Raw genomic sequence first — 24,150 nt, forward strand, 5'->3', positions numbered from 1 at the left:
TTGCAAATGGCAAGATTTCATTCTTTTTTATGGCTAATATATATACATATACATAATATATAATATATAATAATTATTTTTTTATCCATTCGTCAGTCTATGGACACTTGAGCTCTTTTCATAATTTGGCTACTGTAGATAATGCTGCTATAAGCATTGGGTTGCATGTATCCCTCTCAGTTAGTATTTTTTATTCTTACATGACCGAATCTTAAATGTACTTTCCTTTCCTCAGTGAGAGAATATCATCACATCCACACTGATAGAGGATACATCCTTGCTGTCTATAGCACACACACACCCTAATTCCATTTTGTCAGTGAGTGGTGACACTTATAATAACCTCATTGTTGAGAAGGAAGACTTAATTGATTGAAATCACAAAGCAACAAGACAGTCCTTCCATAGTGAAGTAGAGCCCAGAATCATCCCTAAGGGGGTGTGGGTTAAAATTGCAGAGAGCTAGTTGCCTCACAGCCAAACTCTGAGACGTATTTCTACACAGATGAAATTAGGAGAAAACAAATATTAGGCATCTGTGAAGGGGAGATCAGTAACACAGTGGCAGCCAGGAGCCTGAGAGGTAGTAGGGAGATGTAGGTGGGAGGGGGGGTCAAGCTAGGTACGGTTTTGTCTTGGAGAGGTTTCATGGCCATTGAACATGGATATAGATGAGTCTCAGATTTGTTTAAACACCATCTGACAGAGGTACATCCGCTTTTACATTCCTTCTCTTTCTGAGTCAGGGCCGAATAGCGAACAATGGGGCAAAGCAGAGAGTTGAAACAATCTCATGGAGTCAAAGACATTCTGAGTTGGTAGAACTCTTAAGGGACTCGCTGTGTTCCAGAGCCTACAAACCTCACCTTGTGCTGCTGTGGGACCTTGGTTCATGGTCCCAGGGTGAGGGAGGGAAAGAAAGAGGGCTTTGTCATATCCACTGACTGCCGTGTATGGGGTGCTGGGAAAACACCGGCATCACAAGTAGGGAGAGAGGCAGGCAGAGAGAGAGAGAGGAGGAAGCAGGCTCCCCGCCGAGCAGAGAGCCTGATGCGGGACTCGATCCCAGGACCCCGAGATCATGACCTGAGCCGAAGGCAGAGGCTTAACCCACTGAGCCACCCAGGTGCCCCTGGGTTTTTATATTAGAATTGTAAAAGGAGTGAGCAGGGATATCAGAGTCCTTTAAAAGGGTTATCTCTCCCACCTCTGCCCATTTTCTAGTCCGTAGAGCTCCTCCATAGTGGAACATCACTATAATGTTTCTTGATCAGTCACTTACCAGGAGGTAATTCAGACGACCTGTGCAAGCTGGCCTTTCCAGTAAGGTCCCAGTTTGACCTGCTTTAGGAAGTTTGTTAGACTGTTTCAGGTGGAGGAGATTCTGGCTCTTGGGGATCTGAAATCTAGCCATTCTAGAGAAGAGAGGTATGGTTGAAGTCTAATCTCCAGCTAGTTGGGCATACCTGGTTGGCTATAGTAAAAATTGGAGAAGACCCGTAGGACCCAGGATCTGGACTGCACTCCTTCCTGCGATGGGGGAGGTGCACAAAGTTTCCACAGGCACTTGGGGGGAAGTGGAGGAAGGAGATGGGAGGAAGGAGATGGGAGTGTATTAACAACTCTCCAAAGACATCCTCGCCTCCTGATTCTTCAGCTTCTACTTTTGAACCTGTGAGGTGGGGGATGAACTGAGGGTTGCATTTTTTCAGCATATCCTTCATAGGTGGCCCTCTCCTACTGAATTTTCTCAGTCATTGGAGCTGTGCTTTATTACATCTGGATGCACATGGAACCAGAAGGATCAGGACCAGCGGCTGACATGAGGGTTAGACCACGTTAGGGGCCGACAAGTTAGACATCAGGAGTAGGACATGTACTCTAAGTAAATGGAGACCTAGCAGCACCAGGTGGGGTGTGGGTCTTTCAGCAGAGAAAGAGAGGAGCTCCAGCCAGTCAAGGTCAGAATTACAGCTCTGCTGCACGGGGTGTTTCCTAAATGCAGTGCAGGTGCAGCCCGAGACAGTATTCCTAAGTATTCCTAAGCCACAAGGAAAAGGCAGTATTTCAGACTTTAAATCAGTGCACAAAATTAAGGGCTGATGGGATCTGAGGAGATAGGCAGAAGTCCGTTGGTGAGACGGACCGGGGCGGGGGGGGGGGGGGCGGAACGGGGGCAGGAGTTCCGAATTGGACTTGCAGAGACTTGAGACCCTGAGCATGGGTGGAAGCTCCACAATCCCAGCGAGTTTGATTGCTCTTAGAAACAAGGTCAGGAAAGTTTTGCTAGAAGATCTTGAGATCATGGGAAGAACTGCAGAGGTGTGCAAACTCGGCGGTTTGCTTTAGGTATAGATTCTAAGGGAAGGAATCCCCTTCTGGAGGCAGACGAGGGAGGGAGCTAGAGGACAGGCTTATTAAGAAGGCACAGCCGCACAGCGCCCTCTGCTGTTCATATGGAGGGCGGGCCTTTACTCCCGCGCAAACAGAGCCTGTTTCCCCAGTGTTACTCCAGTGTGACCAGGAAGTAAGTCTCTTCAGTTCCTGTAAAATCCCTTCCACATATTTGCTTATGCCTGAACTCACCTCAAAGGATGCAGAACTCTTCATCCCACAGTAAGACATGAGACTGACTGAGCCAGTGCCTCAGAAAAGCAACACGGTTTTGTACGTAAAGTTGTAAGTTCAGAGGATGAAGTCATTCTAGAGACCAAGCTTAGGTAGCCGAAGAGGGTGAGAGGGCTCTGGGGACGGAGTTTAGGGCTGAGGGAGCAGCATGGAGAAGGCAGAGGGCACAGAAAAAGGAAGCTGGGAGAATAGCCTTCCTACCGTGTGACTTTGAGGAGATCGCTCCATGCCTCTGTGCCTGTTTCCTCATCTGTGGAATGGGTCTAATAATCGTACATACCTCCCAGGATGGCCTCAAGATTCAGTGAGCTAACGTATTCAAGACTTGTAGAATGAGACCTGGCTCAAATTAAGTTATCAGTAAATGCCAACTATTCTTCCTGTTAACGTGTGTTCCAACCATTTTGCCTAGGCCACTCCATTCCTCATGGATGTTCCATGTCCTGGACTGAGAGTGAAGCTCTGGGAGAGGGAGGCCGGAATGAGGGACAACCAAGTTTCCTTGGAAGACTTTCTCTTCTGGCCAGGAGTGACACCTAAGCTGTCAGGGCAAAAATGCTTGCTGAGGGGAAAATGAGAATGACGTTTGGTGACTGGGCTTGAAGGAGCTAGAACCACTGACTCTTTGACCCATGACTCACAGGCGCCTGGCTTCTTGGTCAGCCTTGGCAAGATTAAGACAGCAAGCCATTTTCTGAGCTTCTGGTCAAGGCTGGAGCTGTTGGGTCTCTACTGGATGAGGTGTGTTTTCACGCCCAAGGCCTGCTCGGTGGCTCCATAAACCCACCATTGTCATTGTGCATGGATCATGCTTGCTCTGGGGGACAAAAGTTAGATCCAGTGTCGGGAGAGGGGCAGGGATGGGAGTGGAGTGGGGGGGGGGTGGGTGGCAGCAGAAATACCGACTCTACTTTGGAGACAGTTAAATTATGTTAGGTTTCCTAAAAATAGGGAACAGAATTAAAATAAGAGGACTTTTAAATGTGTTTCTGATTTTAGCCTATTTTAGACCTTGAGTAAAATAATTTTGCTCCTAGGACTTTAGGTTCCTTATTTGTGATACTTAAAAATATTCTTGTAGGTATTATTATTATTATTGTGTGTGTGTGTGTATGTGTTTAAACTCCTATACATAAAAAAATTTTAGAAATAAAAATAAAAACATTTACTTTTCACAACTTGCTCATGTGTGAGTTCATTCAAGGTGGATGGCCCCACTGGTATGGTGCATTCTTGGGTACAATTCTTTTATCAATCTACCTGGACCCATTGGCCAGACACACAGGATGCCCAGGAATGTAATCCTACCATGTACTTATAAGGTGAGGACCTAGAAATATTTGGCAAACAGCATTACCATCTTTCAGACATGCTCAGTGAAATTTCTTTCTTTTTTTTTTTTAAGATTTTTTAATTCATTTTTTTGACAGACAGAGATCACAAGTAGGCAGAGACGCAGGCAGAGACAGAGGGGGGAAGCAGGCTCTCTGCCGAGCAGACAGCCTGATGCGGGGCTCGATCCCAGGACCCTGGGACCATGACCTGAGCCGAAGGCAGAGGCTTTAACCCGCTGAGCCACCCAGGCGCCCCCTCAGTGAAATTTCTATTGCCAGTGTGGTTTTAAACAGGCAGCCATTGCGTAGGGCTGAAAATGACTGTGTGTGTGTGTAGGGGTACACATTAATCAAAGCAGAAGTTGTAAAGGCCAGTCACCCCTTTTTCATGACACACACACATAAGTACTTCTTTGCAAGCCTGCTTTCAGAAACTTTAGTGTTGGTAGTTTAGAAATAAGATAAGGATTGGTTTCAAATCAAACAGTAATATTTTAGTGCTGAAAAATTTCAGTCAATTGGACATTGTTCCCCTTTTATAAAATTAGAATAAATCACTCATAATGAGGGACATGAATCTAACTTCACTATTTGTAAAATTTCCTGAGCATTATTGTATTGACCCACATTTCCTTTTTGATTCTAGCTATCATGAAAACAAGTTTTACTTCTCTCAACCCTCTGAGATTTAGAAGTTCCAGAGCATCATGTAATTCCAAGCCAAATAATTGCCTTTAGTTTGGTAGATTGACTTGGTATTGTATCAAAGTCAAGTTAATAATTTCTTATGACAATAGCATTTAGTTTCTTTTCTTTTCCACATTTCCCCAAGTTCTCCATCTTTCTAGTGCATATTTGGAGAACTATCAGCCTGAGTAGTGAATTCTGCATTTTTAAAAACCATCACACTATGCAAACTGGTCAATGGCATCAGGATATAATATGCCAGCATCCAGGAGTGAATCTAAGGCAGAAATATCTTAGCCCTGAGCAGTTCAGCTTAAAGACAAATTTTCTCTTAGGAATTTTTCTCTTTTGCTAATTCTTATCTCTGAACACAACTCAGTGATTCAATGGTTGTACTCTCATTGAGAAATCCATTTTTCTACTCTTTGTTTTAGAGAGGGAGGGAAGGGTGGGTACCAGGCAGAGGGAGAGCAGAGCCTGACTTTGGGCTCAATCTCACAACTGTTGAGATCATGATCTGAGCCAAAATCAAGAGTCAGACACTTAACCAACTGGGTCACCCAGGCGCCCAGAGAAATCCACTTTTCAACTGCATTATGGGGCCAGGTGATATTTTATCATCTTTTCCAACCTTCCCAAATCCCATTCATTCCATTGAGAGGAGTGGCTGGAAGTCTGCATGACAAACAGAAGAGGTGACTTTTACTTGGTGTCCGCTTTCCCATCCCAGCTCTTCAAGAGGTAACAATCTGCTCAGGGAGTGGGGACTTGGTTTCCAGAGAAATGCAGGACCCCTGGGACACAGTCAAGAAATGGAACCACTGAAGGAGGCGAGCAGAGAATTGAACTCATATCCTGCCCCTTTCCCTCAGCTTCCTCTAAGATCAAAGAACCCTCAGCGCAGGATCTGAGGACCAGCAGAGGAAAGATTTCAGCTGATAAAACACAGGAGGAACGTTGAAACTTAGTAAGCAGGAGACAATCAAGGTACAGAAGGCATTTTAAGACAGTGGATAGAACTTTGGTTCCGACACAGGAATGGGCTCTGACATTCAGGGAGTAAGGACTGTCCACATCTCAGCCATTGGGCCTGGGGATCTGGGGGGCTTGGCTCTGTGAGACCCTTCATGAATAAATATGCTGTGTGGGCCAGTGGAAAGAAGACAGGTTTTTTTTTTTTTTTTTAAACCAATTTTATTTACTTCAGAGGTCTTTTTTGTATGTTGGTTTCTTTTCTTTCTTTCTTTCTTTTTTTTTTAAAAGATTTTATTTATTTGACAGAGATCACAAGTAGGCAGAGAGGCAGGTAGAGGGGGAGGGGGAAGCAGGCCCCCTGCTGAGCAGAGAGCCAGATTTGGAGGGGAGTGGAGGGACTCTATCCCAGGACCCTGAGATCATGACCTGAGCCAAAGGCAGAGGCTTAAGCCACTGAGCCAACCAGGTGCTCCAAGAAGACAGGCTTTGAACAGTCAAATGTGTGTTTCAATTCTGTCCTTTCTACATTCTATGGGGGTGACTTGGGCAGGCTATAAGCCTCTAGGGGTCTCCAAAAATGCTCATCCATAAAATCGTGGCAATCTAAACCACACCTTATGGCATGGTGGAGTGAAGAAGGTGATGTCTATAAAAGCACCTTCTCAGCGTCTGGCAGATGGCAGACGCTTGAGGAATGGTAGTCCCGTGTCATATCCCTCTGTTTGTCTGGGGATGGGCGTGTGAGTGCACTGCCTTTCCTCTGAAGGTGTCTTTGGGTCTGTATAGCAGGCAGGGCAGCGTGTGGACTGGAGAAGTGGAATCGAGGACTCACCTGCTAGGACTTTCATTGGGCTCATGAGCAAGGACTGGAGGAGAACTTCAAATGTCCTTCTAGTGGGTTGGCCCGATCACAGGATAGGAATGGGGACAGGGTTTGAGAGCAAGGGATCTTCCTCAGGAACGACAATCAAAACTGAATCTGGAGCCTGGCGCAAGAAAGTAAAGGACTTGGTATAGGATAACAATAATTTTCAGAGTAACGGAGAAGATAAATTCTGTTCTTGAATGACTTAGTCATTTAATTCCGCAATTTAAAGCAAGCTTCGTGGAATATTAGTGGTAAGGGCTCTCCCGTGGTAAAGCTAATGAGTACAGGGTGTTCCTTGGGGAAAGACGGCTGGACACTCCTATTACAGTTGAGAAGACAAACCATGGAGATGGGTAACATGAGCTGTGCACATAGCCATGGATATCCTGGGCTCAGTTTCTCTGTCCACAAAATGGTTGTGAAAGCACGAGCCCTTCCCACATGCTGTTATGGGCCAGTTGTGTCCGCTAAAAGTCCTATGTTGACGTCCTAACCCCCAGTTCCTCAATATGTGACTGTACTTGGAGACAAGGCCTTTTTAGAGGTGATTATGTTAAAATGAGGGCATAAAGGTGGGCCCAAACCGATGTGACTGGTGTCCCTATAAGAAGAAAACCTCAGGATACCGATAAGTACAGAGGGAAGACCATGTGGGGATGCAAAGAGAAGGCGGCCATTGCAAGTCATGGAGAAAGGCCTCGGAAGGAACTGGCCCAGCAACACCTTGATCTCAGACTTCTTGTCCCCCAGAGTTGCGAGAAAATAAAGTTCCATTGTTGAAGCTACCTAATCTATGGTATTTTGTTATGGCAACTCCTAGTAGGCTAATACACATAGCCAGAGATTAAAAAAAAAAAAAAAGAATTCTTTTAGAGCAGTGTTAATTTCACAGTAAAATTGGGAGAAAGGTAAAGAGATTTCTCATATTCATCCTGGTCCCCACACATACACAGCCTCTCCCGTCATAAACATCCCCAGCCAGAGCGGTACGGTTGTGACAAATGATGAGCCTATATGGACACCTCATCATCAACCCCAATTCTAGTTGACATTAAAGCTCACTCTTGGCGTTGTACATTCAATGGTCAACAAATGATCAACAAGATGTATCTGTCATTATAGTGCCATATTTCATTTCAGACAAACCTAATCCTAATATTTATTGAAGGCCTACCATTTGCAAAGAGCATCAGAGCAACTGCTAGAGTAGATAAAGACAAAGATGTAATGCCATTCTGCAAAACTTTGGCTGTGAAAATGGGTCACCCATCTATATTGTTGAAGGAAGCATTTGTCGCAGGTGCCACGACGCACTGTGGAGTCTCCCTTCAGGCCCGACACACTTGCTCCTCCAGCTGCCGGGAGTGTTGCTGGCTGATGGCTCACAGCCGAGTTCCTCTCTCACGTTGCTCCGCAAGGACTGAAGGAAGCTGCCTCTGCCAAGGTCCTACTGGAGTCAACTTGCATCTAAGGACTTAGTGATGTTGCATGTAAAAGGCCAGCCCCCTTGCCTAAATTTGGAACATTTCTGAGGGGCCACCCACTTCTAGGCTTCCTGTGGGATCAGTGGTGGAGGCCTCTGTTGCCACTGCACCATGGATCGATTCTCCCTCTGCCCTCTCTGGCTCCCCTCCGTCCCGATCACTTCCCACAAAACTTCATGCAAGCAAACCTCCATCTTGGAGTCCGTTCTCCAGGGCATGTGATCAATGACACCACGTGTCCTATACTCTTGTTACTGATGCACTAAGGCCGTTCTTTGTGCAGAGTGAGTTGAAGCAATTGACAGTCTGAATGTTCTGCAAGGTAGACTGAGAGAGTGTTGGTGAAGATTTTCTAACATTTAATGATACATCGTGTCCTATAGAAGTAGGTCTCACTTTTTTTTTTTTTTTTTTTTTTTTTTTACTAAGTCACATTGCAGCAAAGTAATCTGAGATCCAAATGTTTCAAGTTCCTCAGCTATTATTAGAGACCTGCCAATCAGTGACCATGCAGACTGCTTAGAACCCTGAAAAGAGGGAGCACCCTCCTGACCTTGAGCGTGGCCACCCAGAAAGAATAGACTTTGAGATGTGATTGTTTACCTGAGGAGTGAGACCCCTTTGAAATCAGTCTAGTGCTCTTCTTGATTTTTAGAATGATTATATAGTAAAGACAAACAGGGGAAAACTCAGGTTCTAGCACCTGCTATGAACTCTGGGAACACCTGAAGACTACTAGGCATGGGATCTAAGAAAAGTCAACCTTTCCATCATCCCGTGTCCTCACCTGTGACAGCGGACAAAGAGGAAAGAAGGTTGGCTGTGATCCTGAATCTCCAATTCTTTGACCTCAGAAGCTCCTGGAGAAGAAGTGCAGGGGGAATTCTCGGTCATTTCTTTCTCACGAGCACTTCTGTGTGCAGTAGTATTCACACAGCGAAGTCAGGACTGATGAATGGGGCGGGACCACGTCACTGGGTGCCTCAAGGACACCTTTTGTCTTTCTGGCCCCAGACCACATGTCCTTAGTTCTCTTCCTCTCCAATCTTGACTTTCAATGTCTAAAATGAACTCAAAGACAAGTGCTTCAAATATAAGCAAATGTCTTTCTTTGAACCTTGGAGCGGTGGTCTAAGCTGCAGGCTCTGGGTTTCCTATTTCTGCTAGTACTGTGGTCAGTGGGGCCACCTCTGAGGTCAGTGGGGTTACCTCTGCCCCAAGCTCTCTGTAGATCATCTATGCTTCAGCCCTGGCCTCCCAGCCTCAGTCACTATGGTACCGAAGCCTTTTACTTATCAGCTCAACTCTGCCCATTTCTGAGCTAAGTCCAACCATTTGGAAAGCACACTCAGAGCATCATATACCTGGGGGCTTAGGGCATGCGATGTACAGCTATCAATCCGGGTGAGGGGTGCCAAGGATGAGTCCTGGGTCCTGAGTCCTGGGTGTCTTTAGCTCATTCTATGCCCTTTATCTCCTATATTGGTCGGGACAGGTTTACTGAACCTCTGTCACACTGTGATGTTCCCTGTTCTGTAGTCCACCTTACAGGACCAGAGCCTCGACTTCCCCTCTGGACAGTTTCATCCTTGGAGACTGTCCCATGGCCTGGATGGAGCCCTGCTTCATTAGTTAGCTGCTTGGGATTGATTGTCATTGTCAGGTGTTGGGCTGCTACACCCTGTAGTATCCTAGACTCCTTAGACAGTTCTCATGGCCCAGCTCAAGTGCCAGTTACTCAGCCCCTGTGAACTCTGGGACCCCTGCGGCTGCTCAGGCCCTGTGGATCCAGCCCAGCTTTGCTTCCTCTCCTTCCCCATTAGCTTTATCTACTGAGGTCTCAGACCGCTTTAAGGAAGAGCTGCTTCTTCCTTCTATCCCCTATCCGTCCCACCTCACAATCCGCTACTGCTGTCTAGCTCTGCCCCTGAATGGAACTCAATAGAAAAGTTCTTAAAAATAACAAGTTCTCCCCAATAGGATTTTTTTAAACAAACAAACAAAAACCCCTATTATTTTATGTTTTAATCAGTGTGTATAACAAAGGTCTCCAATATGCGATGAACTTACTTGAACTCCAGTGTTTTCTCCTAGTTGAGGTTGCTTGATCTTAAAATTTAGGATCAGACTTGCCTTAGGCTTTAGGACTGATTTTTTCCTTAATCAAGAGGAAAGAAGCCTTGTTTGGGAGGAACTAGCTGATTCAACAGTAATTAAACATGACTTTTTTTTTTTTTTTTTTTTTTTTTTTTTTTGGACCATGTTCCCCAGTTATAGAACCTGGAAGCTTCTGCCTTTCTCCTGGGACCCACTTTCCATAGTATACCAGCCGTGTGCCTTGTGTTGATAGACTTCTCTGATTTTAGGTCCACCTAAGCCTGGGTCTTCACCTTGTCCCACAATGTATCTTTTCCTCTACATCCTCCCTGACCATAGTTAATGTCTGTTTCCAGATGTTCTCTACCGCGCCCTGCCCACTCACTTAGAAACCCCTCTTGCCTTTCACAGGAATGCCTTCTTGCCCAATATTTGCTCAAACTGCCATCTATTTTCTATTTCAATATTTCCAAATACGTTTATTACTGTAACATATATTGACCATCTACACTGTGCTTATAATTGTGAACAAAACCCAGTCCCCGTCTCCAAAGAGCTTATCATGTACTGAAGGAAAGGGACAATTAAAAAGGAAATATTAGTAGCAGATAACTCTGCAAAAGATATTATCTAAATTAGTCCATTTTATTCTCAGAATCCTATGAGGGGGATATTATTATCTTCATTCTACAGACGTGGAAAGTGAGGCTTATCTAGGTTAAGGAGCTTGGCCTGGATCATGTAAGCAGGAAAGGGCAGAGTTAGGTTTAGAACCCAGGTCAGTTTGACTTTGCTGTTGTTAGTTAGTAATCTTCATCATGTGTGATGAAAAGTCTAAGTACAGCTTGTCAGTTCACAGGGAAACAACCTACCGACTTTGGCTGGAGTTACATTAACCTGGCAGAGAATTAATAGTTTGGCAAGATTGTGTCTTCTAGTCTTCTAATTCATTAACATAGTTTATTCTTCCATGTTGGTCTTTTGGCCCATGGGTCTTCTTTAAATTCTCTAAATGTTTTACAGTATTCTGTATAGGTATCTTGCATTTCTTTTGTTTTATTTATTTTTAGGTACTTGGTGTTTTTTGCATATTTTTGGTATTTTTAAATTTATTTTTTAAAAGATTTTATTTATTTATCTGACAGAGAGAGAGATCACAAGTAGGCAGAGAGGCGGGCAGAGAGAGAGGAGGAAGCAGGCTCCCTGCTGAGAAAGCCAGATGCGGGGCTCAATCCCAGGACCCTGAGATCATGACCTGAGCCGAAGGCAGAGGCTTAACCCACTGAGCCACCCAGGCACCCCAATTTTTAAAATTTATTTTAATTTTTTTCTTTCTTTAAAATTTAAATTCAGTTAATTAACATACAGTGTATTATTAGTTTCAGAGGTAGAGTTCAGTGATTCATCAGTCTTATATAATACCCAGTGCAGGTGTTCAAAAAAATATTAATTTCTAATTATTTATTGCAGTTATACAGGAAGAAAAGAATTGATGTTTGTATGTTGCTTTTATATCCGGAGATCTTGTTGAATTTATTTGTATATTCTAATAGCTTATCTTTAGATTTTTTTTCCTATGTATACAATCTAGTTATATGCAAATAAAGAATCCCCCTCTTCTCTAATACTTGCATCTTTTATTTCTTTTTCTTGTCTTATTGTTTTTATATCATTTCGTTATCTGAATAAATGAAGCATAATTAGGGTGTCAGAGGATACACTATTCTCTGGCTGATTTCATATGTTTCTATTGTTTTCACCACATTCATACTGAGTCTTGCTGGGTAGTGGCCCTAGGTAGCCTACACTGGGCTGTTAGCAAGAACTTGGAGTGGGTGGCTCCTGTTCTTGCTAAGAGTTGGGTCTGTGTAGCTGTATGAGAGCTCTCTATGACTCATTTGTTAGCAAGGGTTTCATTCTATTCTGCATAGGTCACAGAAAACTTGTTAGCAAGGGTTTCATTCTATTCTGCATAGGTCACAGAAGACTTGTTAGCACAACTTTGTGTTTATGTTTTATTTATTTAGACACAGATAACACCTCAGAAGTATGAGAGGAAAGAAGGAAGGGAGGGAGGGAGAAAAACATTACATTCGTTAAAAAGCTATCCCAAACATTATTCTGTTTTGCCAACACCGCCATGGAGAGCCTCTTTAGTGTTCCCCCTCTACGCTGGTATAAGGCCTGTATGTTTCTGGGGCTTGAGAATCAAGTAATGGTTAACTTTGGGTAAATCCAATGATCACTTTATTCCTAGGCTGGAGAGGTCAGAATTACTGGGGTTTCACAAAGTAGCACCCAGCCCCCATTTCAGAAAGCTATGCTTTCCTTGATCTTAGTAAATACCCTCTTTGAGATTGTCTTTACCTGGGTATCAGTGCTGATGCCTTATTCCATATGACAACCCTGATTGGACCATTTAGTTTTTTTTTCTTCTTATTTATTTGACAGAGAGAGATCACAAGTAGGCAGAGAGGCAGGCAGAGAGAGAGGAAGCAGGCTCACCCCGAGCAGAGAGCCCAATGCGGGGCTCCATCCCAGGACCCTGAGATCATGACCTGAGCCGAAGGCAGAGGCTTAACCCACTGAGCCACCCAGGCGCCCCAGTTTTTTTTCTTCTTAGACTCAGATAAGTATTAGTGGGGGCAATTGTGGAACCACAAAAGACTAAGACTCATATAAGGCTGAATACGGTCCACCTGACTGGCTTAGTCAGTTAAGCATACATAACTCTTGATTTTGGCTCAGGTCATGATCTCAGGGTCATGAGATCGAGCCCCTTGTTGGGCTCTGTGCTGGACAGGGAGCCTGCATAATAGTCTTTCTTCCTTTGTCTCTCTCCCTTCCCTATGCCCCCCACTTCTGGCTTCCACACTCTCACACTCTCTTTCTGTTAAAAAAAAAAAAAAAGCTGAACATTTCAATTTTTTAGGTTCATGACATTAGACATGTACTCTCTAAAGTAACTGCTTGGCTTCATGGCTGATATTTATTGACCAGTAGAAATATGGAAAAAATGTACTTAAACATCAGCATTTCTTTCCGTGAAGAAGGTAAAGACTAGAAAGAAAACTGGGGCTAGTGACTAAGGATCAAAATTCAAGTTTCCTAATGAGTACAAGGTTTTCTCCAGTATCATTTTTCACTTAGCATGCCGATGTGATTGCATAATTTTGAAAAATTATGATATCAAAAAATTAAGATATAGATAGTTCTATTTACCTACCTGTTTGTCTATTATATATTTACATCTAGTAGACATATAGTTTCAACCCATGTGCTCAAGTGTACAGAAATAGTATTTTTTTTAAAAAAATCACAATTTAATTTTCATTTTGAGACTTGCCTCATCTTAAACAAAAATATGTTATTTATGTTATATATAATTTGTATTTCTTTTATATTTCATATAAATCATATACCTATATATCCATTTAAGGTATATATATACATATATATATATATAAATCATATACCTATATATCCATTTAAGGTAAACTATTCCCTCTAGGTCAATTTCAGTCAGTTCAGGATCTATTTCTCCTTATCCCATCCCCACTCCTATCTTCCTGAGATTGCATTTACATTCTAGAAACTTCCATTAACTTCATACATTAATGAAAAGAAGACCTTGAATCCTTGGGCATGCTCTATCATACATTGGCTTCTACTGGGTACCATCTGGTCCTTGGGCAGAAGTCCTCCTCCACGTTGGCATCTGCTGAGACTTCTGTGAATATATCTGGTCCTTGGCCATATGGCTTGTCCCACTTTCCTTTTCCTTTTCTTTCTCTTCTAACTTCCATGCCCTTTTCTCAGTTGTGTGCAGAAGATTTAGTTATTACCCCATGACTCTCTGAAGTCACGAGGCTGCCTTACTGCTCCCTTCTGACTTCCTCAAAGCTGTGTCCTCGCCACAGTCTCTGCCAGTAGGGAGAATGTTTGTGAGTCTTCAACTTCCAAAATTTCAGGTAGGAGTGTGGACAAAGTATTTTTTTTCTTGGACCCCCAAACTTATCATTTGATTGATCCTACACTCTCTGCCAGTCTAGTATTTAACTTCAGGGCCTACGAGAGCAGACAATCTTCCTGCTTCTCCATCTCTTCTGTCTCTCACAGCTGGAAGAGCCCTATTTATTCTGTGGATAGCGTAAACCCATTTTGAAATTGGAAATTAAGTTCTTCAGGTACCATTTTAAATCTTCCTATTTTATCCACAGACTAGGTTTTTAAAACTGAAAGCTAAGGGACACCTGGTTGGCTCAGAGGGTTAAGCCTCTGCCTTTGGCTCAAGTCATGATCTCAGGGTCCTGGGATCGAGCCCTGCATCAAGCCCTGCATCGGGCTATCTGCTTGGCCAGGAGCCTGCTTCTCCCTCTCTCTCTGCCTACTTGTGATCTCTCTCTCTTTGTCAAATGAATAAATAAAATCTTAAAACAAACAAACAAACTGAAAGCTAAGAATCTGATGCTTGATTCCATGGCAGTGATTCATGTCTATAAGACCAAATGGGATGAGGAAAAGGTCACGAAGTTAAAGTCGTGTGTGTAAAAAACATTGATTCATGTCTTACCAAGCATCCATCCATTTGTCCATCCATCTTTCCCTTTATCCATCGATCCTCTGAATACTCCAGAAAAAATGTTGAGCATGCTGTATGACTTGAACCAGACAGGGTAAAATATTAAAAATCAAGACCTATTAGAAATTCCAGAACATACAGTAGATGTGATAAGCAGAATAATGGCTCCAAAGATATTTATGTTTTGTTCCTTGAAACCTGAGATTATGTTAGGTTACCCGGCAAGGGGGAATTAAGGTTGTAGATGGCATTGAATTTACTAATCAGGTGAGCTGAGATGAGAAGATGATCTTGGATTATCCAGGGGGGCCAACTGTGGAATCACCACAGTTCCTATAAGTGGAAGGGGAAATTCAGAGTCGGAGATTTGAAGATACTCGACTGCTAGCTTTGAAGGTGGAGAAAGGGGCTGTAAGCCAAGGAATGCAGGCAGCCGATAAAAGCTGGAAAATCAAAGACATGAATTCTCCTTTAGAGCCTCTGGAAGGCACGTAGCCCTGCTGAGACCTTGCTTTTAACCGAGTGAGAGCCATTTTTGACTTCTCACCTGCAGATAAGGCATTGTATTGTTTTAAGCCAATAAACTTGTAGTAAGTTGTTTCATCAATAATAGGAAACTAATATAGTAGTTGTAACTCTCCAGGCATAACAATGCCTATATAATGACTCTATATGACTAGCAAATGAATTTAAAACTTGGCAAACCAACAGGGCAGACATTTTAATAAATTAAACACTTAGGTGCCACCTGGTGGCTGAAATCTTGCAGATAATGACTTGAAGTGATAACAGCTTACAGCTATTCCCTTTAAAGAGTAGAAGGGCCGTGTTCCAAGCAGGGCATTAGGCTTATGGTTTGTGGTCAAATGATTTTAAAAAGGTTAAAATGATTCATTTGGATTGCCAAACAATACAGTGGAAAAAAGGAGCTCAACTGGTAAACATTGACAAATATAGCATTTTATTGGAAGGACACGTGACAGAAAACAGGTGGCCTGTGAGACCAGCCTAGGAAGGATTAGCCAGCAATGGACTCAACAGGTGGTACCTGAGGGGGAATTTTTCTTCACCTAAAACTTACCCCATGAAATCTATCAGACCTCAAGACTCTCCCCATACTGCTTAGAGACAACTAACACTTTCTTAATCTCACATGTAATGAAAATACAGCATTGTTTCAATCAGAAAGCACCCCTAAACCTTTCCTATAGAGAAAATCTGGACCCGTCTTAACCTATATGACTTAGTTAAAAGTACAAGGTATCTCATACCTGCTAGGATGGCCACAATTTAAAAAACAAAAACAAAAACAAAACGCAGAAAAATTAGTGCTAAGGGGAATGTGGAGACATTGGAGCCTTGTGGACTGGTGGAAGGATTGTAAAATCATGCAATTGCTATGAGAGACAGTGTGGAGTTTTCTCAAAAAATTAAAAATAGAATTGCCATATGCTCTACTGATCCTACTTCTCGGTATATAGCCTAAAGAATTGAAAGCCCCTATTAGGGGCAATGGCAAAAGGAAAAAGGAAACTTTGAGTTTCAGTTTTGCAAGATGAAAAAATTCTGTAGCTCTGTTTTGCAACCATGGAAATATGCTTCACTTTACTAAACTGTACATTTAAAAATGGTTAAGATGGCAAATTTTATGATATGCGTTTTTTACTACAACAAAAAGAGTGGAGGGTAGTGGAGCATGTATAGTGGAGGATAGAGGATGGCAAATTCATCCTCCCATGGGCCATCTAGGTCTTCGGCTAAGGAACATGTAGGTCCCTGGATGCTGGAGAGGCATGTTGGCTGCTGTGGCATTTGAACAGGCTCTGTATCTCAGAGCAGAGAGTGGGCCCTATTCAGAGGGTCCCAAGAGCTGCCTTCCTTTTGCCATTTTTACATGATTTAACTACAAAAACGTAGCTTTAACCCTCTTATCCTCTAACCTGATTTTGAAAAAGTCCCATTTTCCCATCAACCATGGGTCACTTCCTGCTGGTATAAATACATGGTCACATTATGCTCACATGTTTCCAGCATAATTTTTCAAATTATTTATAACTTTTATAATACCTCTGAGTCTAGAGGCTGAACTGCATGACATAACCTATAATAAGGAAACCTTTCAGGATTTGAGCTAACTTAATTCTCTTGGGCTTTTCATCAGCCTATAACTTTCCTTCTGTTAACTTTCCAGAAACCAGTAGCAAGGGGTGGTAGAGAACATATGCATGAAGTAAGACAACACACCTAGTTCCACCACTGAGTCCTCTTGCCACCATCTGCCTGGTGTGTGAGCTTGGATACCTTATTTAGTTTAAGAACTGCCTACAGAGGTCCTTCTCATTCTGCATACTCCTTATAGTCTAATCGTCAACAAAGTAACCTGAGTGAGGTTATGAAATTGATCAACGTTTTGCTTTATGTTTGTGTTTTTGAAGTTTTGTTTAAAAAAAATTTTTTTTTGTATCCCTAGGTCACAATAATGTTTTTATTTTCCATTCAGGTATTTATTTGATCTGCAGAAGTGACTCTTAAATGGGGGTGGTTTTGCCTCTTGAAAGACATTTGACAAAGCCTTGGAGACATTTTGATTGCCATGATTTGGGTGAATAGGGTGCTGCTGGCATCTAGAGGCATAGGATAGCCTCTAAAACAGAGAATTATCTGGCCCCAAGTGTCAATAGTGGCAAGGTTGAGAAGCTCTGATCTATTGGTCACCTTTTTTTTTTTTTTTAACATAGACCTTATTTATTTAAGAGACAGAGAACAAGCAGGAGGAAAAGGCAGAGGGAGAGGAAGAAGCAGACTCAATCCCAGGACCCTGAGATCATGACCTGAGCCAAAGGTAGATACTTAACTCCCTGTAGCCTACTCTTGAACAATATGTTAGGTGGAAATCCAGTTTTATTTGTTTTTGCCCATAGCAATCCAGTTTTCCCAATGCTTATTCTTCAGCTTTCCATATTCCCCTTTTTTAAACACAATTAATGATAACTGCTAATACTTATTTAGAGCTTAATACATGTACACATAGATATATGCATACAGAGATCTTGTTAGTGCTGGTATAAATACGAATATTTTCACACATTCCCCCCCACCCCCCTGCCAAATCATACAGATTGAGAGGGAGGCCAAATGAAATCACACATATCCCACATTTATAACATAATTAGAGATAGTAGTACAAACCTTCAGCTCATGGACCACCAGGGAAATATTCATTCAAGACTAGCAAAACGGCTTCCAGAGCCTGCATTAGAAGGGGTGGTTAAGAGGGATCTGCACAGAAGAGACCAGAGGACAGAGGGTCTCAGGGGCAGAAGAGCACAGATCATGTCAACTAGGATTTGACCCCAAAGGGAGGGGGACCTAGCTGAAGCCCAGGGAGCAGAGAACTGGATAATGGGGAGTGAGTCAAAAGGAAGAGTCTGGAAGGTGAGCAGGAGCAGCAATCTCAGAAAGACCCTAGTTGGGCAGAAACAGAGAAGCATAGCAGAGAGATGAGTTTCTTGAGGCCTTGAGGTGAAGGGGAAAAAGGAATCAATAGAACAAAAGTCTCTAATGAAACAAGAGAGCGTCGAAGATTCAGATGGAGATAGATTAAAAAAACACCTGATTTATGAAAGAAATTGCACTTTACCGAAGCAACAGAAGATAACTCTGTTCAAGGCTAACTTCCCTTGTATGTAAAGAATTTTTTTTTTAAATTGAAGAGGAAAAAAATAAAGATGTGAGATAAAGATCTAAAAGGACAATTTACAGATAAAGAATCTTGGGGTCCCTAAACACATATATATTTGTTTATTAAAAAATATATCCACAGGAACGATAAAAATGAAAATAGGAAATATGGTTACTGGTAAGTGGGGTGGGAGCAAGGAATGGGTTTGACTTAACAGGCCTGTGTATTAATTTTCTATAACTGCTATTACAAATTGCCACACGTTTAATCATCTAAAACAACATACATTTATTACATTACAGTGCTGGAGTTCAGGGTCCTTAAATGGGCTTCCTTGAGCCAAAATCAAGCTGTCAGCAGGGCTGTGTTCCTTTCTGGAGGCTGCAGGGCAGAACACGCTTCCTTGCTTCTACCAGCTTCTCAAAGCTGCCCACATGCTAGACACCCTTTTGTCTTCAGAGCCAGCAAGCATGGCTTGAGTCCTTGTCCCACGGAGTCACTTTGAGCTCCCCTTTGGTAGTCAGATCTCCCTCTGCTTCACTCTGCTGACTCCCTTTATTTTACTTGTAAGAATCCTTGTGTTTACACTGGGCCTACCCAGACACTGCAGGATAATCTCCCCATCTCAAAATCCTTAATCAGATCTGTAAAGTCCCCTTTTCCATGTAAGGGTCATCTTCACAATTTCTAGGGATTAAGACGTGGACCTCTTTTGGTGTGTGTGAAGGACATGGGGGTGAGCATTCTTTTGCCTCCTGCAGCATGGAAGTGATATTATAATTTTTTAAACATTTAAACCACATACATGTTTTACTTATTAAAAAATTAACAAATCAAAATAGGAAAAAAGAGGCAAACATGAAAGAATACATAGCAGGTACATTTTATGGGATTCAAAGCATCTAACCTTCAATAAAATATATAAGGCAGTGCAATTGTGTACAGGAAGCTGAAAACTTCTGCTATTTAACGATTTTCCCAGATCAGTGGCAGTGATTCAGCTCAAGTTGTTATGACTCTGGAATAGTTCCCAAGGTCATTCAACTTTAGCATTGAAGCCCCAAACGAAGATTCTTTCCATTACTTCACAGCTGCCCATGGTCGGTTGCAATGCTTACATAAGTGTTTCTTCTCTTTGATCTTTTGTCTATATGAAGAATAATAGTAAAATCTCCTGGACTACCAAATTGTTACGTAATGTCTTCTTCAAGTTCTTTTAGAAGCTTCTTGCACTTGGAAAATATTAATCTGAGTAGCAAAAATAACACTTTTCATAGGTGTGATCCAGTACCCAGGGATTGGGGCTGACTTTAGATAACAGCAGATCCGGTAGTAAATAGAAAGCCAGAATCATTGACTATCAAAGCTGACGGGTGGGCAGTGGTGATAATAGGATTTTATGGAAGTTCTTTTCTGGTTGCTTCAAAATTTTCAGAGAAATAGGAAGAGAGGTCTTTGGGTGAGAGGGAGGATAGGGAAGAAGGTATGGGAGTTTGGAATGGCAGAATGTGTGGCATGGTTGTTTTGGAAAGTGGGGTATCTTTTGATTGCTAGGTAGCATAAAAAAACACTTGCTTTTTGTAGTAATATATTTAAAGAGGTTGAGGGCCGAGAAAGCAGCAAGTTGGGTTTCATCAAATTTGTGGCTTGCCAAGCATGTGGGAGCAAGTAAGAGAAGGAAAAGGGACCAGAGCTTTTAGGCCAACTACTGACCATGGAAGGGAAGGAAGTGAAACCACAAGATGAGGAACAGTAAAGAGACTTAAGAATCAATGAGTCATAGTACTCAGCAGAATGGAAGGGTAGTTGGCACAAAGCATTAGGGGACAGACAAGGAGATGTACGCACCTACGGTTATGGTGGGTGTACAGCTCCATAAATGATGGTGATGCTGAAGTCTTAGGCTCTGCCATGGGAGTGGTCTAGGGGAAGGAAGTCTCTACTACATGTGGATTGAAATTACTAGGGATAGGACCAAAGTAGCATCAGAGTGACTGACAGTTGAACCAACACTTGGGAAACGAGGAGGGATGATGTGGCGTCAGTCGATGACTTCGACAGTGAGATTCAGAATAAAAGCGAAGAGAACTGCCAGAAAGCAACTATGGAGGTTGGGGGGTGGTAGGCAAGGAGGACACTTACTCCCTTCCAGGTCTGGGGGAAGCAGCCAATACTAGAGTTTTCTGTAGGGAGCACGGGGTCTCCCTGAGGCCAGGTTTCTGTTGGAACAGAAAGGTGAGGATACGTTGGGAGAAGAGGATGACAATAGATGGGATCTGTTCTCTATGATTTGTCATGAGTCTAGGCAGTGCAGTGGAAAGATCTTGGCAGGGAGAGAGGAAAAGATGGACAGAACTGGAGGTATGCAGAGCCTTATGGAACTACAGTGTGGGAGGTGAGGGGTGACCTTGGGGTTTGGGGCTTTTGAGGTAATTCTCATAAACAGAGATAAAATGATTAGTGTGGACCCAAGGGAGGAATTGGGGGTGAGATTTTGACTATAGAGGATTGGAGATGGTGGATTTCTGGAGCTGCCTTCTTTTTTTTTTTTTTTTTTTTTATCCCTGATGATGGGGATAGGTAGATAGAAGGGAGGCATGTTTTTAGACCAAGTATGTCAGTTGTCCCTTACCTCACCGGTGTTGGGCATTGCCCCAGGGGTGTCTGTTCCATCTGCCTCCTTACTGATAACCTGGAAGATTCCTGGAGAAGCAGGTGTGATGTCAAGGGCAGCTCTCTCTACACATAGTAATAAGAGTTGAAGCCATCACCTCGTTTCCACAAAAACAAAGTATGAAGTTTGAATAGCAACAGGTCAGGAAACAGAGTAAAGTTTCCTCAAAGGGAAGGCCAACCTAACTGATGGTATCTGCAAAAGGGATGAGGTTTATGTTACTGTCATTGGAAGCATTCAGAGGCGCTGAGAACAAGAGAACCTTGAGTTCCTTCTCATCAACTGAGACTGAGTGTCCACTGCATGCCCAGCACTGTTCAGGGTGCTGCAGGACATGGAACAAAGGAGTGATACTGTCCACCCTTGAAGCCGACTCTGTTAGAAAACAGTGAAAAGTATTGTATATAAAGTCAATGTTGTCCTGAGGGATGTAGGCTACCACGGATATTGTTGAATGGTCTCTTCTATTATTTACTTAGAGTTTGACTTTCATAAAACATCAGCAAATCAAAAGCCAAAACAAAACTAAAACACAGAGATTAATTTTTTTCTTTGTATTGTTTTCCTGCAGGTGTTTTTGATTTTTGAGTTTATCATTATTACACAGGTTCTGTATACACTGCAGCCAAGAATGGTCATGTGCCATAATGGAAGTTCTCCCACCCCCCATTCTTAAGATTAATATATTGAGAACTGAATATTTGTATTTTATTTTAAATTTCCATTTTTAGAGACATTCACAAATAGTTAAAAAAGGGATAGATCAGGGATTTAAAGTCATTGATTTTAAAGGCCTTATGGTCTATTTTGTGTCTCCTGTGATTTTTTTTTTTTCTTCCAATCTAGGTCTTGCCTTGTACAATCTCTCTTGATCCCAATTATACTGCTGAATCACTGTCAAAGATAGGGACTCATAGGAATGGGTCATCTGGAAATGTGTGTCCTATTTTAGAACAAATTAAAGGTTGCCTCAGTCAGTGGTGTCTAACCCCTTAACTTAGAAGAGAGAAAATATTAATAGGAATCAACTCTGCTTATTTAGCAGGTCGAGTTGGTCTGTGGTGTCCATGGGGATGCTTGAGGACAAGCCGATTAACATTGAGATTTGTGGAAACAGGATCAATAGTTTTCAGTAACTGAGGAAGATTACCAGAAGTCAAGGGAGCCTTTAACAGGGGCTGGGCAGCGTGGAGCCCAGGCTTGTCAAGCACCTGGCAGGCGATTGAGAAAGTCTAATTGTGGCTGATGATGACTCATTTTACACGATTGTCACACCTCCCTTCTCCAGGTTCCATTTTAGGCACAGGATAACTTGCCCAGCCAGAAATTGCCTAATTTAAACCCTGACTCTTACCTGTGTGAATCAAAATGACTCAGAAAGTGCAAATAAAATATTCCCAAGGAGTCCGTGATTGTTTCATGTTTCTCATAGCTTCTCTTCTTAGAACTGCGTCTATCTGTATAGAAAAACACACAAGTACTGGGGAATTGAATTTGGGTGGGAAAGAGAGGAAAAGAAGTCTCACGGGACCTAAATCAGAGCCTGTATTTTTCTCTGACATGAGACTACAAGGTAGGCTATTTTAAATTTGCGACCCAAGTTTTAATTATAGGAAAAATAGAGCACTTGTTCTTTAAAAGGAGAAAGAATTGAAAGAATTGCTACCTTTTAAAGATAATTAGGAATATTGAGAATAAATAAAACTAAAGAGTGTGTGTATACACATATATATACACATACACACAAGCATAGATACATATACACATACACTTTAATCCTCTATGTTCAGCTCCCACCTGCTGCTCGTCTCCTATCCTCTCAGCCAGATCCACTCCCCACTGTCCAATGGCTGTTAGTAATTCCTGATGAAATGAGTAAATCTGACCTGCTATTTTTTGCTGAAACTAATTTTGATCCTTTTTTATCTAATAACCACTACTTAGATTCTAAAAAGCAGTCTCCAGAACTCACAAAACCATGGCATATTGGCCTGTGAAGTGATAAACAAGTAGTGCTCAGTAGTTAGACAATTCGTAAGACATCGTTTATTCTAGTATCCACAAAATATTGATACTTACAACAGCCCCGATACACCTAGAATGTAATAGTTAACATTCCTCTTTCTACATAGTACTTTCCAGTTTTGAGGATGCTTTATTTATTTATATATATATATGTATATACATTTATTTATTTATTTTTAAAGATTTTATTTATTTATTTGACAGAGAGAGAGCTCAAAGAGGGGGAACAGCAAAGGGAAAGGGAGAAGCAGACTCTCCACTGAGTAGGGAGCCCGATATGGGACTTGATCCCAGGACTCTGGGATCATGGACTGAGCTGAAGGCAGATGCTTAACCGACTGAGCCACCCAGGCGTTGCTTTAAAGATGCTTTAAATATATCATCTCATTTGACCCTCATAAAAATCTTGCATGGTAGCCAGAGCATAAAATTTCATTTACAGTTTATAGGAAAGGACTCAGAAATACAAAAACTCAAATGATGTGACCGATACCAAATGATCCTACAAATCATGTATATTTACTCACAATCTAGTGATGGGTAGAAATATATAACACATAATCCAAATATTTCCACCATAAAAGTGTTAAGATTTCTGAAATAGGAAGAATATAAATTGAATGGTTTCAATTATCCAGAAAAGTTATGTCTGTGAAAGATATCATTTCCCCTAATTAGGTGTCACTATATTGTAAACATATTTTGATTAAAAAAGCATTTTGTAATTCTTAATGTGCAGATTTGTTTCTTGAATCCTTTTATTTCATTTTATTTTATCTATAAAGTTACATTGTTTATTTGAGATCTTTCTTGTTTCTTTCTTTCTGTGTTTATAACTATAAACGTCCCTCTTAGAACTGCTTTTGCTGCAACCCACAAGTTTTGATATGTTCTGTTTCTATTTTCATTTGCCTCAAGGTATTTTTTGGTTTCCCTTTTGATTTCTTCTTTGACCACAAGGTTGTTCAGGAGCGTGGTGTTTAAGCTCCACATATTTGTGAAAATTCCAGTTTTCGTCTTGTAATTGATTTCTTATTTCATACCATTGTGGTTGGAAAAGATACTTCATATGATTTCAGTCTATTAAAATTCATCGAGACTTGTTTTGTGGCCT

The sequence above is a fragment of the Martes martes genome, assembly GCF_963455335.1.
Source record: "Martes martes genome assembly, chromosome: 6".
NCBI classification, from domain to species: domain Eukaryota; kingdom Metazoa; phylum Chordata; class Mammalia; order Carnivora; family Mustelidae; genus Martes; species Martes martes.